At 39.8% G+C, this 16143-nt stretch overlaps 1 protein-coding gene across 2 annotated transcripts in view; it reads right to left on the minus strand.

Moving 5' to 3' along the window:
• Nucleotides 1-1863: 1863 nt before the first annotated feature.
• The window catches only part of LOC311089673 (uncharacterized protein), a 72648-nt gene continuing 58368 nt past the window's right edge, over nucleotides 1864-16143 (minus strand). For both annotated transcript variants that reach the window (XM_084124563.1, XM_084124564.1), the window contains one exon: nucleotides 1864-1968. The gene's annotated coding sequence lies outside the window, so the exon portion shown is untranslated. The remainder of the gene's footprint in view (nucleotides 1969-16143) is intronic.

Below are 16143 nucleotides of genomic sequence, written 5' to 3' on the forward strand. Positions count from 1 at the left end.
CCAGCTCTTTTTGCACAGATGATCTTAAGAAGAATCACAATAGAAGCAGCAAACACTGCGATCCCAACAATAATCACAATCACTGCAGGAAACATGAGAGGAAGAAGAGAAACTGTACATGACTGAAGTCAAGGGTATTCAACTATCAACAGTTATTGATGAAGCATTTACAGACTGACTGATAGTTTAATGTTATAAAGCTGTCAGTATAAATGAACGTGTCGTACCTCTGTATAATGATCCAGCAGTCACACTGACTTCAGTTTCTGATGCTGTATCAGCTGGATCTGTGGATCACGTCTGTTAGTTCAGTTCAACACATAATGCCACATATACACAACATCATCATCACATAATACTTGAGCTTCACATCACAGAAATGATGAATATGTGCACGAGTCTGTCATCTATTATCTTCTTACTTCACTCTCAAGCTGTCAGGAGGAGAATGACTATCGCCATTGACCAAAAATACATCGAGTAGTAAATAGTTGTGTTCTCAGTCTATGATGTGATCATGAACCTTGTGTAGATGTATATCTAGATGTACATAGATATTCCACAGTAGTATCGCCATTGACCAAAAATAAATCTATTTATACAGTGATCATGTGATCATGAACCTTGTGTAGGAGCTGCTGCTGTAGTTCGGCTTGATTTCTTCTCAGAGTTTGAGCTTCTGACTGGAATCAGTGTTGGTGAAGCGACTGGAGCTGCAGAAGATGAATGTTCAGACGCATCACCTGTAGGACATTAACATCATATGTTCATATCGATCATGACATGCAGTTTGTGTTCCATCATCACAGTTTACAGTGGCAGTAGTTGAGAAGAGACTGTACTGTATTACTGTATAACTGTATTACTGTGTTACTGTATAATTTATTCCTGGTTTATATGAGAGTGAAACACAGTTGAGCTTCTGCAAATAAACCTTCAGCTTGAATGAAGGACATAAGCCTTATAATTCCTAAAGCCGACCTCCTACATGGGTCATACTAGGCTTTAATACACTCGTCTGATTTATGCAATATATCATGTATGACCCATGTAGGAGGCCAATATTGGGAATTATAAGGATTGTTATGCAGTTTATGACTTTGACCACTAATATTTTACAACTCCAAAACGTATGAAGCCATCAGAGTAGAGCCAATCTGTGGAAGTTTTCACAAATCTGTCAGAAAAGAGTGTTTTCTCACCTGAATACTTGACAGTGTATCTGACTGAGGTCAAGAGTTGATTTCTGTGAGTAAACTGACATCTCCACTCTCTGTTGTCATCTTCATTCAGGAGTGTTGTAGTCAGAGTGATGACACAGAGATCTTGATCTGGATCTGATGATGATGATAATATCTGATATCTGGAGTCTGTCTTCAGATCAACACCAGCCTGATTCACCCACAACAGCTCAAATCCTCTATAATGGACCAAATCATCACAGGAGAATATAGCAAATGAATACAACTGACAGGAGAGAGTCACAGAGCGGCCTGGACTGATCTCAGTCTGTGAGGATGAGGATGATGATGATGATGATGATGATGATGATGAAGAAGACACTGAAACTGAACGCAAGACACAAATCACATACTCTTCAATCATCATCTGAGTTTAAAGGGAGAATCTGCCCTTTTTAAATTGATCACATAATCATAAACTTACCATGAAGAACATGCAGAAGAACATAAGCATCAGATCCTTGTTCTCCATTCACATATTGTCTGCATCTGTATAATCCATAATCTTCTCCTGTGACGTTCTTGATGTTCAGAGAGCAGTCAGACTCCAGACTCAGTCTCTCATGTCTCTCTGTGTCTTTATTCTTTATCCCTCCAGTAATCAGATCAACTTCTGAATGTCTGCTATCGTAGATCCATGTAGTTGAGTTGCAGTCAGAAAGAGCTTTATTACAGGACAGAGAAACATTTTCACCAGAACTGATGAACACTTCCACTCCACTGGTTCCTGAAACACAGTATATCTCAATGATCATTATGATATATATTAATAAATGAAACATAAAACACACCAGCATAAAAAGCAGAAGTTTTAAATCATAGTATTTTTCCTGACTTAAAGCAAACAACACACTCTCCAGAATAAACTATTAGTCTTTATCAGAGAGCTGTTCAAATCACTGACACACTCTTAATATGAAGATAATTCTTCATCATCAGATGTTTGAGTGACACTATGTCCAGTATCAGGAATAATACAGTATGATCTGTGTGTATCAATACACAACTCTGAGATCACAACGTGAATGTGTGCAATAATAAACTGAGCATGTTCAAATGAACTCTTTCCAGACTAATTCCACTAAATGTCTTTAGAGAAAATACAGATTTCTTTACCTGTGAGAAGTGAAGAGAGAATGATCAGTCCCAGCAGACACAGATCACACTTATCAGCCATTTTCTGTTTCTGTCAGTCTTGCTCTTCATTATATATAGTTACAGCTCCTCCTTTAAACATCATCAGCTCCTCCTGTGGTTATTAACTTCCTCTCATCTGACCAACCAACCATCACTGGTGAAATAAACATAAAGCCTAATGTTGCAGTGCATGATGGGAACCACCAATCAAAGCTCATCCATGTCTCCCAAAATAATCATTATTGCTAATATAGCGTATAACTGTTGAGCTGAGTGAACCTGAAGGTAGTGATGGTGAGATGAAGCTTCATGAAGCTTTAAAGCTTTCCAGCCTGATGTGTGTAAAAGTGGTTGATTTCTCCAGGTTTGGAATGCACACAGCGACACCTGCTGGTCAATGCTAATATCATGCAGAACAAAAAATCCTCACACTGTAAACCCTAACGCTCAAAATAATTAATTGGTTTGAGTAGGACAAAGAAAAAAGGAGGAAAAACGTGAACAGAGAATTAAACAGCATGCAATGGAAAGTCACCTCAAAGCAAACGTGAAATGTTCAAGATGTGGTTACCAACATGAACACAAAAAATGCCCAGCTTATGGACAAATTTGCAAAGCATGCAACAAAAGAAACCACTTTGTGAAAATGTGCAGAATGCAAGTCTCCACCAGGAAGATACAGACTGTAGAACAAGGTGAACAAAGTGATGAGCAAGATGATTTCTTTGTTGGAACCATTGATGTGCAAACAACACAAACAATGAAAAATGTGCACACAGGCACCACTGAAACACAGAATGGACTGAAAGCCTGAAAATAAACAACAAGAATGTTACATTTAAATTAGACACAGGGGCAGCATGTAATATAATGCCCAACAATGTGTTCAGGTCACTGGAAACTCAAAGAAAAAATCACCTAATTACATATTCTGGCCACAAGATGTCGCCTGTGGGACAAGTTCAACTTACCTTCACCTACAGAAACCAAAAGCATAGTATTCAATTTCAAGTGGTCGATGGTAACGTACCTGCACTTCTTGGACGCACAACCTGTGAAAAAACTTTGACGATCTGTTTTCTGGCCTTGGTTGTTTACCAATTGAGCATCACGTCAAAACAGACCCCAATGTCTCACCAGTGATTCATCCGCCAAGAAAGGTTCCTGTGGCACTCAAGGACAAGATAGTTGAAGAGCTAAACGTGAGCATTACCCTCTACTGACAGTGGGAGAAGTGGTATCCAGCATGCCCAAAGCAAAGATGTTCTCAGTCCTAGACGCAAATCAAGGCTTCTGGCAAATAAAACTGGATGATGAGTATAGACGGTGGGCCGAGGGGAGATTTCGTGTTTTCAAACAATCTGTGGTGAGGGATAACCCAGTTTTTTATATGTAACCGCTACGCTTTTCAACAAAGTAAATAAAAATTGTTGCCACTCACACACTTTGTCCATTACTATAATATCGGTAACTTTCTCCAGGTTATTTTCCCGGCGAATAGAGCAAGCAACTACGTGCGGGGTCCGACTTGCATGACGTATTTGATGCCTTCATCCAATAGCGTGCGTGGAAAGTGTCGGTGTTGGTGACGCGTTTGTGAACACACTGGCGCGCTTCAGGCCCAGGATTTAAGATTGTACTATTTAAGATAAGAACTATTTTACCTAATTTTGCTACATATTCAGTTTGTTGAAAACTTTTTCTTCGTCGAAGCAAGAAACCAGGAGACGTTTGGATCACGTTCAAGAAGTTATTCTTTATTGAGGACTTCACGTTGAAGTGGCTGCAGGTCTTCCAAAATCAGTCTGACTAACGTAACTTTACATGGTTTCTTTATAGGCATTTCAGTGGGCTGTCCCTAAAGGTGTTGAACTTATACACAGCCTTTAGGGATGACTACTGCTAAAAACAATAGAGGCAATTACCCCCAACTGAGCTGATGGTACCCCCCCAAATTGTATAAATAACACATGGTCACGAGAACGAAGACTTTGTAACATTCACATATAGTTCAACTCTGAGTAGGAAAGATTAAAGACTTCCCCAAAAGGTATAAACAACAAATGGTCACGAGAACGAAGACTTTGTAACATTCACATATATAAACAACAAATGGTCACGAGAGCTAAGACTATGTAACCTTCACACACAGTTCAACACTTAGTGGGAAGATCAAAGACTAACAAAACCCCTGACTATTACAAGGTTTAGACAGCTGACTTAAAGCTGACTTGCATTAAAGAGTAAATTAAATTTGATATTCCACAGTCCCCTCTTAGAGAGTTCTTAAAATAACTCTCACAAAATACAAATTTAAACACTTAAAAGTTAATTCTTGTAACTTAAAAAAGTTACAGGCACATGGCATATGTTCTGTGTTGATTTTCTGTAATTGCATGTTGACACAGAAACAAACATGCACTTAGGGTCCGTGAAGTCTTACGGGTAATATTCTTTTATGGTTGGACCAGTCATTTTCTCGTGTGAGGTGTGAGTCATTTGTTGAATGAAACACTTGATACTGTGGAAGCATACGTAGAACGCCAATAGGAGAAATAACAGCAGAATTGCTATTTCTTTAATCCACAGCCAGGGTTTACCAATCAAGTTTCCGAACCATGAAGAATTGTCTCCAGTCATCTGGTGTAATTTTGTTGAAAGATCAAGAATGTCTTGTTGGATTTTGTTCAAATTCTCTGTTGGATCCATTAACCCAGTGCAGCATTCAGGTCCGATAATGGTGCAGGCCCCTCCTTGTGTTGCAAGAATGTAATCCAAGGCCACTCTGTTCTGTAAGATCATTATCTTGTGTGAAGCGAGAGTGTTCGTAATGTTCCCCAGGGCCAAAACTGTATCATTGGCCAATTTCTGTACAGAATCCGACAGGCTTCTGACTTGATCGAGAGCCTGCATGACACCATACGATGGGATTAATGCTCCAAGAGTTCTTGACCACCACGTTTGAACACAAGTGAGTTCTGCAATGCAGCCATCTTTGTTGGTAGAAGGAGCTGAATTATGTAACTGTGGAGAGCTTGGGGTGGAGTGTGTATTTTCTCTGATAGCTGGCAGAACATACACCAGGGTGCACCTGCCGTTGAATTGGCTGGGTAGGATGCTGTAGACAGAAGTTCCACATAACCAAAAAGTGCCAGTTGGTGGAGGAATCATACACAACTGATTTATTGCAAAAAGTTTCGGTAGGGATGGGTTCCTGGAGAGACACTCGTTTAAATCATTTTCCTGTTTCATTTCTGTAGTAGTGACGTACACATGGGACTCATCTGTTCCTCTTTCAATCACAAAACTGCAACGTTGACGAGGAATTTCACCCAGTGGAGTCGATGCTGGAGCATAATTTTCTATGCACCAGTGGAACATCATTGGCAGGAGTAGATCTGTCATGATGGGAGTAGCTGAAGTTAGGTTGCAGGATGGTAGTCCAGGAATGCAACACTGAGAAACTGGAGGAATGGTTACATTGTGACATGTATCCTTGTTGTATAATCCACTGGTATTCATCAGCTCTAGGAATATGTTGTCTCTGGAGTCCGCACTTTGTGTGATGTCCATGATGGTTAGTAGTAGTACGACAATCTTGATCATGTTGGTGACTGGGATGACTGAAGGTTCCGTATGTATATCTCTGCGTTGTGTATTTTTATTTTTAGTTCGTTCGGCAGTGGGTCAAATTGTCTTTGGGATGTTGTCGCTTCATACGCAGATAAAGAGGTTGTTGCATATGGATCTCTGGACAGCCATCAAGTGATATCTGCACAGAGTAAGAAAGAGAAAAAAAAAAAAAAAGAGAAAAAAACAAAACAAAAACAAAACAGAGCAGTATTTCTTCAAACACTAGGGTTGTAACAGTATTTGTCATAAAGACTGCAAACATTAGGGTTTTATCCTCTGTTCAATCTTAGTCTGCTATTGTTGTTCCGTCTTTCCCTGTTTCTTATTTTAGGCGACACCTAAAGACCAGTGAGGTAAGGATGGACTAAAAAAAAAAAAAAAAAAAAAAATGGGGAAGGCCTATGAGGTTGTCTTCACCCTGGATTGGCCCCCGACGCCTGTTGCGTCAGTTCTTTCCAGGGCCCTCACTGAACCGTGTGTCCTATCCTATCCCTGTTGGTGGAGGAACAACTTTACAGTGTGAAACATGAGTCCAGGTTTTCCTTCCCTGACACAATACTGCAGCTGCTGTAATCAACATAACTTGATGTGGTCCTTGCCACTTAGGCTCTAATGGTTTGTTTTTGAATGACTTTATCATGACCCATTGACCTGGGACGATTGTGTGTCCACCTTCTGGTGGAGTCTGCCAACAAGACTCAACTCTCGCTTTGGCACTCTGTACTGCCTTTGTGAGGTTTTCACAGTAAGCGATCAGGGCATCTGAGGCAATGTGTACATCAGCATTTCTAAGATCAATCACACCTGGCATTTGCATTGGGCGTCCAGTAATAATCTCATGAGGACTCAGTCCTACTGTTCTGTTAGGTGACGCTCTCATACTACACAGTACTGCTGGCAGCGCTTCAACCCATGGTACTCCTTCCTGATGCATTTTGCTTAACCTGATTTTGATTGTTCTGTTTGATCGTTCAACCTGTCCTGATGCTTGTGGCCTGTAGGGACAGTGCAGATTCCACTTAACCTTCAACATTCTGGACACCTCCTTGACAACCTGTCCTGTGAAGTGCGTACCTTGATCTGAGTCAATGCAATCTGGTAATCCCCATCTGGGAATGGAATCAGTGACAAGACATTTAGCGGTATGTGCAGCTGTAGCACGCCCTGTTGGATAAGCTTCTAGCCATCTTGAGAATTTGTCTATTACTACCAAAACGTCAGTTTTTCCCTTACAACGAGGCAACGATATGTAATCAACTTGCAAATGACGGAATGGTCCTGGTGGAGCTGGGGTATGTGCTGCTGGTGTAATGGCTGCTGGTACATCATTATTTTTCTGACATGTAACACACCTTTTGGCTGTTTCTGTGGCTACCTGTCTGAATTTTGGATTCCACCATTGGTTTGAGAACCTGTGATTTATCGTTGCTGGACCACTGTGACCCAAATTGTGTATTTGTTGAGCCAAATATGGCAGCAGTGATTCGGGAGCAACATACTTCCCCCCTTTGGTCCAGCAGCCAGATGAATCAACGGTGGCTCCTTTGTCTAACCATGTCCATGCTTCATATAGAGGAACATCTTTGTACAAATCAATGATAGATTCAGGAGGCAGAATTGTCTTCTGTGCTGTACTACCTGAACACACTTGTACAGTTACATAGAAACAAGCCTGTTTAGCTGCTATATCTGCAAGAGCATTACCTTTAGCTTCTGTAGTGTTAGTTGTGAGATGTGCTTTCACTTTGATCACCGCTAATTTCTTTGGAAGTTTCATGGCAAACATAAGATCTTTCACTAATTCAGCATGCTTAATGGGGGATCCAGCAGAAGTTAGAAACTGTCTGCTTTGCCAAATGACACCAAAATCATGAATAACCCCAAAAGCATACCTGGAATCTGTGTAGATATTTGCAACTGATCCTGAAGCTAGTGTGCATGCTCTAGTTAAAGCTACCAATTCTGCAGCCTGAGCTGAAAAATGATCTGGAAGACGACCTGAAGCTACCACCTCAGTGGTGGACGTTACTGCATAACCTGCTCGTCTGTTCCCTTCAATTACTTGAGCTGAACCATCAACAAACAACTCAAATTCTGCATTTTCTATGGGAGTTTCTGCTATTTCACTTGCCGCTGCGTATGTAAGCGTAACACAATCATGAGTCATTTCGCCTTCATCCTCTAACACAACTTCAGTCATTGCAGACATCATACATGTTGAGGGGTTCGTGACTGGTGCACGCTGTAAAATAATGTTCGGGGCTGTGAGAGTAGTCAACCAATTTCCCCAACGAGAGGAAGTGACAGAAGTGACTTTTGCTTGATTCATTAGTGCGGACACTGCGTGAGGGCATTTTACATTTACAGTCTGACCTAACACCATTACTGATGAAGCCTGAAGCGCTAGATGAACTGCCTGTACTGCTCTGAGGCATGGTCCCATACCTTGAGCTACTATGTCAAGTTTACCAGAATAGTAATGAATTGGACGTAAACTTCCCCCATGATCTTGCATTAGGCATGCAGTCATAAAGCCCAAGTGTTCATGGACATAAAGCACAAAGGGTCTATCAGATTGAGCAATTCCTAATGCTGGGGCTTGACATAGTGCTCTTTTCAAATCATTGAATGCTTTGAGGTGAAGTTCTTCCATACAAACAATATCTGAATCTTTACCATGGCCTTTCAACAAGTCATAGAGAGGCTGAGCAATCGAGGCATATTCTTCAATCCACGATCTACAGTAACCTGCTGTTCCTAAAAATGAGCGTAGTGTTTTAATGGTAGTAGGCGGAGGTATGGCTTTGACTGAAGCCGCTCGATCCTGTGTAATAGATCTATTTCCTGCACCAATTGTTTGACCCAAAAATGTGACTTGCTTTTTAGCAATTTGAGCTTTGTGAAAGCTGCATTTGTGTCCTTTTTTATGCAAATAGTCCAATAATGCTGCCAATTCAGTTTTATGTACCTCGTGATCTGTTGAGGCAATCAAAATATCATCGACATATTGGATCATAGTGGACTGTTTTACTGGACATTCTGGGTCACACAAATCACGTCTGACAGCCTGATGGTATATGGTCGGGGAGTTTTGAAATCCCTGAGCCAATCGGGTCCACTGATATTGTTAATGGTCAACTGTGAAAGCTAACCATGGCTGGCTGTCAGAGTGCAATGGTACAGAAAAGAATCCATTAGACATATCAATTACTGAAAAAATCTTACAATCTAATGGTAAGCCATTACAAATTGTAGATGGATCTGCCACTAGCGGGGTGATTTTATCAATGTTTTTATTGGCTACTCTGTAGTCTATTGTAAGTCTCCATGTCCCATTGGATTTCTTGATTGGCCATATGGGTGAGTTACAGGGACTGTTGGTTTTAACTAGCACTCCTTGCGTCAGCAACTTTTCTACAATAGGTTTGATTCCCTGTATGGCTTCCTTACTGATCGGATACTGTTTGGTAACCGGGGTTCCTGTCAGTTTGACTGGTTCTACACCTGTCAATAAACCACAATCATCCTTGTCATTAGCCCAAATTGGATGATTCAGTAAGAAAGCATACTCTGGAGGGATTGCATTATTGGTAGAAACGTGTGCTGAGGAAATTTTAATGCTAGCAGATTCTGAGGACATGTCTAAAGTTAGATGTACTTGTCTCAGGAGATCCATGCCTAAAATTGCACCTGTATTCAATGGAGCACATAGCAATTTTGTCGTCAGAGTTTTCGGGCCAAATTGTACCTCTATGGGCGGGGTTTCATACAAAACAGAATCTTCACCTATTACGCCAGTTAAAGAAAGTTTGGTTTTCTTGTACGGGATGTCTAAACCTTTAGCCAATTTTGTAGGAATTATTGTAATCTCTGCACCTGTATCAAGCAAAAAGTCAATCTCTTTTTCTTTTATGCTACCTTTCACAAAAATTCTTTTGTCATTATGATGGATTACAGGGGAAAGGTAGCTACTCACAGCCCCAACAATTAGTTTTTTTCCTGGTCTTGTTGTGCTCTTAGAAGAGCCTGAACGAGCTGTCCTAAAGTTTCAGTGGACACTTGCGGAACTACATCAGGGTTGTAAGCCGGCTGAGAAGGAGCAGAATTATGCATTCTATTTCTTTTATTATCTTGCAACTTCTTCCTACATTCTTTCTCCCAATGCCCTAATTTTCCACAGTAGTGGCATGTGCTTTCTTTTTTAGTCCATCTATTGTCTTGTTTTGTTGGGTTAAACGTAGCTGCTGCTATTCTCACTTGGGTTTTAACATCAGCATCCCTTTCCCATGTAGCTAACCTGTCTAGGTTACTTCTGAGAGTTCCGTTAGCCCACGTAACATGTAGGAATGGCAAGGCTGATATGTACTCAGCTATAAGACCATCTGCCCAAATACGGATTAGAGCTCCTCTATCATCTAGTACACTTTCAGAATCCTCCACTATTCCACTGTACGTTGCAGCTGCTTGACAATATCTTTCAGTGTATTCACTTATAGTCTCTCCTTTCTTTTGTGCACATCTAGTAACTTTCGACCAATCTATTTTGGGTCCTAAGAGATTCTTTAGGATTTTCAAAACACCTTCTCTCAAATCGCCTTTACTGGCATGTTGCAGTTCGGAAGTAACAGCAGACTCAAAACTGTTGAATTCAGATTCAGTTAGAATTTGTGACATCAGCTGTGTAACTTCTGGCAACGACATGTCGTAAAGACGCATTTTACTGACCAATGCCCTTCTAAATTCAGAAAATTCTGTGCGTGCTGAAGGTAAACTCTAGGATAGTCTCTCGATATCTTTCGGTCCTAGCGCTTTGGCAACAGCTTGTATTTGCTTGTATATTCTCCTAGCGCCACACACCTTCACTGAATCTACTGGCTTATCAGTTACTGATTGGATGGCTACATCTTTTTCAAAGAAAGCTTTTAAGTCAGGATAAATGTTATCCGGCTGACTAAATTCTCCCTCATCAGTTTTTTCTGCATCTTTGTTGCGGTGTAATTTCTTAGTCAAAGAAGATATTCTAGCACGGAGCTCATTGTTCTGTTTCTCTAGCTCTGAGTTGCGTTTAGACTGTTCTGTAGCTATTGCTAAAACAAATTCTCTGTGGCAACAAATAATGGCTTTGACTTTGTTCTTGCGAACACTTGCTCCTAGTAACTTTTTACAATCTTCCATCGACCATGCTTTGTCTGGATGAATCTCATATTTCTTTGTCAAATCCAATCTGACGGACTTCGTCACTATAGAGTCCATTTGTTCTCCCAACAATGTTTTAAATTCGCTTTCTGACCACAATGGAGCTGCACGGCCACCTTTTTCAGTAGTGGGGATCAGTCTGGGATTTTTCCTAAACATTTTTGTGAGTTTTCTTTGTTACCACACAATCAAAAACACTAAAACTTCTCTCTAGTGTCTACACTATGAAGGTAAATCAGTAGCAAAACTCGAGAGCACGTAAATGTGAATTTGAGAACTTGTACAATAAATATTTGTACTTGTACATGAACATTTACACTCACAGCTCCAATGTGAAAACCTGTAAAATAAAAATCTGAAGTTGAATGTTGAAATTTGCACTTGCATACAAAAAAAACACATAATTCGTTAAATTATTAATAAAACACAGGCAGCAAGTTTATTTGCACTGAACACACATTTGCTTTCTTTCGTCATATTCTGTGCTCATCTGCTTTTCTGTAGTATGCATTATAAGCATTGTGTTTACTGAGTTTGATAATATCGTTTATTTCTTTTAATATCAGTCTAATGCATTAAGCCATGTTAGCGTTTCAGTGCACACGGGTTTCGTGACATCATCGAAGTCCCATTTCATTGGCTAGCTGCCAACCAATAAAACGACTCCTTTGACCCCCCTCCTCCCGCCCCCCTTTCTCTCTCACCGCCTCTCAGTTTCAAGTGCACAAGTTAGTTTTGCATCTGATATATCGCGAAAAGAGTAGCAAAAGTCAAGGCGCGAAATTTGAAATTGCAGTGACAGATTTGAGAAGTTGCAAGTGCCTAATTGAGGAAGTACCGCGAATGTGAACATAAGATTAAACGCAAAATATATATTACAAGTTTGTGTCTGTCGTTGTATTTCTGTGAATGGCATTTTACACATTTGTGTCTACTTGTCTGCAGCTTCAAATTCAGAATACAGGTTTGTGACTATTGTATGCGAGTGCAAATTTCAACATTCAACTTCAGATTTTTATTTTACAGGTTTTCACATTGGAGCTGTGAGTGTAAATGTTCATGTACAAGTACAAATATTTATTGTACAAGTTCTCAAATTCACATTTACGTGCTCTCGAGTTTTGCTACTGATTTACCTTCATACTACACAGAGGGTACACTTGTTAACACATCAGCTATTGTTAACCTTCCTTGCCCAGAGCAAAGGATAACACAAATTACTAGCACTTTACGCTAAAATCTTCCCTGCCTACAAGAACAGAGGATCAACAGAAATAACTAGCACATAAAGCTAATTCTTCTCTGCCTGAAGCAAAGGATAAACCAAAATATTAGCACTAATGCTAACCGTCCCTGATAAAGCAGAGGATAAATCTTCACTAACTTTACAGAGGATAAACCTTCTCTAGCAATGTAGAGGATAATGCAATTTCATCTCAAAAAAAAACTTTTTAGAGGATAAACTTAGTTAACAAAACCCTGCAGCTGTCTGTTAACTACTTCTCTGAACGGCGCAGAGGATTTCAAACTTGTACTGGTCTTTAAAGGTTCTTTTGAATAGAGTAGCACTCACCAACCCTTGGTTGTAAAAGAAGATTCAGACTGGAAATCTTTGTTCAGCTGGAAGTTTCGCTCTGCATTCCAAAAGATGCAGTCTGGAAAGCAGATCTTTGTTTGAGCTTGAAGTTTTCAATCTGGAGGAAGCTGGAAAGATTCAGTCTGGCAGTCTTTGTTTAGCTAGAGGTTTCGCTCTGGATTCCAAAAGATGCAGTCTGGAAAGCAGATCTTTTGTTGAGCTTGCTGTTTCAATCTGGATTCAGGTGAAGGAGCTGGAACTCTATCCGGGTCACGGCACCAAATTGTTGAAAACTTTTTCTTCGTCGAAGCAAGAAACCAGGAGACGTTTGGATCACGTTCAAGACGTTATTCTTTATTGAGGACTTCACGTTGAAGTGGCTGCAGGTCTTCCAAAATCAGTCTGACTAACGTAACTTTACATGGTTTCTTTATAGGCATTTCAGTGGGCTGTCCCTAAAGGTGTTGAACTTATACACAGCCTTTAGGGATGACTACTGCTAAAAACAATAGAGGCAATTACCCCCAACTGAGCTGATGGTACCCCCCCAAATTGTATAAATAACACATGGTCACGAGAACGAAGACTTTGTAACATTCACATATAGTTCAACTCTGAGTAGGAAAGATTAAAGACTTCCCCAAAAGGTATAAACAACAAATGGTCACGAGAACGAAGACTTTGTAACATTCACATATATAAACAACAAATGGTCACGAGAGCTAAGACTATGTAACCTTCACACACAGTTCAACACTTAGTGGGAAGATCAAAGACTAACAAAACCCCTGACTATTACAAGGTTTAGACAGCTGACTTAAAGCTGACTTGCATTAAAGAGTAAATTAAATTTGATATTCCACAAGTTTGACACAAAATGAGAATGTAGAGGTAACGTTATCCATTTGAACTGTTTTTATTTTATGTAACCACCTTCTGTCATACGATGTCCTGTCATTTCTTTGTAATCTTTAATAAATACACCCTTCTGATTTAACACATTTGACATAATGGTATTGCTTGGAAACACAACGTCATGAAAAATCGAGACAGACAATACTCTTTTTCCCGCCCATGTTTACTTGGAAGAAATGGCAAAACATGAAGTGCTGTATGCATATATTTGAGGGAAGTGGTGGACCCACCATTCCCTTCACAGACATAAGTTGGGAGAAATGTATTAAATCAGTGTTTCTGTGGAAAGACCTTGAGGGCAGAGAAGGTATCATTGCAGAAGAGGCAGTACAGGTATACAAGTTACAAAGCCATGAACCTACAAACCAGTTAGTCAAACCAGCTAACACTGGCTACCACAGGGAGTGCTACAGCCATTTCACAAATATCACGAAGATAAAACGAGCACAAAGGAGAAGAGAGAAGGCAGTATTAGTTGAAGAAACTGCAAAGGAAGGTTGGTATTATATTGTATAGACAGGCGGTGCAGTATTAGACATACAGTACAGGTCAAAAGTTTGGAAACATTACTATTTTTAATGTTTTTGAAAGAAGTTTCTTCTGCTCATCAAGATATTTTATTTGATAAAAAAAATACAGAAAAAAGAGTAACATTGTTATATATTATTACAATTTAAAATAATTGATTTTCAATTTATTATACTTTAAATTATCATTTATTTCTGTGATTTAAAGCTGAATTTTTAGGATCATTATCACATGATCATTTAGAAATCATTCTAATATGATGATTCATTATCAAAGTTGGAAACAGTTCTGCTGCTTAATATTTTTTTCATAACGTGATACTGTCAGTGTGTAAACTGTGACAATAAGTCACTTGAAGATGATGACTAGGGCACATGCGTGTATGTATGTACACATGTGGGGAGTGGTGTGGTGTGTTTGTGTGTTGGCTACTCCTGCAGAAGTAAATCTGTATGACATGTTTATGTACATTATAACTCTGCTCTGTTTGATAGCCTATGTTCTTTGATAGTTATACTTATAATCTTGTTTCTTTTACATGCAGTTTATGTTATTTGATAGTTATCTTATTTCTATTACGTACAATTCTAACTAACGTTAGAGCTCTTAGCTCTCTGGTTTGAATATTGAATATTGGTTAGAATATTAGAATTTGCACAGTTCCCTACAATTACCAAAAAAAAGTCAAAGGCCAAAAAAAAAAAGAGTCTTGTTGGCAGCCGACGGAAATAAAATGAATACAAATAAACATGTTTGATACATTAAGATATTTTGCATCATCATTTTTTATTGCACTTTAACTATTGTCATATTTTGTGTATGATCCCATACAGTAGTGAAATACATTGCAATATTTGCATATGGTTTAACAGTTTATTGTCATAAATATCAAAAATCTAAAAGGTGTGCATCATACATGAGACCTGGGTGAACAGTGTACAGTTGGTTGTATGACTGTAAGTCATTGTCTTCAAATGCTATTGAAGTTAGAAATGTTTATACCAATGTCGCATGTAATTTTGAGACGGTCCCTAAAAATGCGAATTTCAAACGTCCAACGTCAAGCCAACTTCATGTGGTGCTCCTTTTCCTTTTACACTGAAATGCCTTCCGTTTGCACTGAAAAGTTCGCACATCCACATATGAAATCACTCGCATATACATATATACACAACTAAAGCATGTGTAGCCAATGATGATAATCTCTCCCTGGGGCGTACCTTATTTTACGTGGCCTATAAATTAGGTGTGGTAGGAAGGTGCGTCTCATCGTCACGGGTGACGTCATCCATTTCCGGTGTGTCGCGGGAGTGTTTGTCTGGTAAGGAGCTGCAGTTGCGGCTGTATTCCTTAACGTTTGAATTGAACTGGGTTTTATGTGCTTATTTGGCTCGCGTATCTTTCTAGTGTGGACTGAGGAAGCCTGCGGTACAACGCATGTGGTACCCGATCGCTTTTACGTACTGGAGTTTAAATGCCCTGTGCATTGCAAGCAGTTTAAACCGGTAGGTTATTTATTGTTTGTTGCACTAAGGGTCTGGATTGACCACTTTAAATTTGTATTTATCTTTCTAGTTTACAGACTGAGGGAGAAACGTTGCAGTGGGTTTCTCATCGGGGCTTTTGTGGCTGTCTTCGTATATGCTGACTGTTATACCACTGATTGTTGTTCAGTAGTGCTGCATATGGTCACGTTACAGACTCTCGTCTCACGGTGCTTTGTTGGCTCGACTGCAGGAATGGATGCGTAATCTACCGCGAACTGCATTCACGTGCTGCTGTGGTATTGTTTATTTCTGTTTAAAGCTGGACACCTGCAACATCAGCTGTCTGTAGTCTGGCGCGCCGCAGCTTCGATACGACGGCCTACGTTACTCTCGCTTTGAGGCATCAAATGGTTTCACCATCCAGCAGTCA

This window comes from Abramis brama (assembly GCF_963993115.1).
Source record: "Abramis brama genome assembly, chromosome: 1".
In the NCBI taxonomy this organism is placed as follows: domain Eukaryota; kingdom Metazoa; phylum Chordata; class Actinopteri; order Cypriniformes; family Leuciscidae; genus Abramis; species Abramis brama.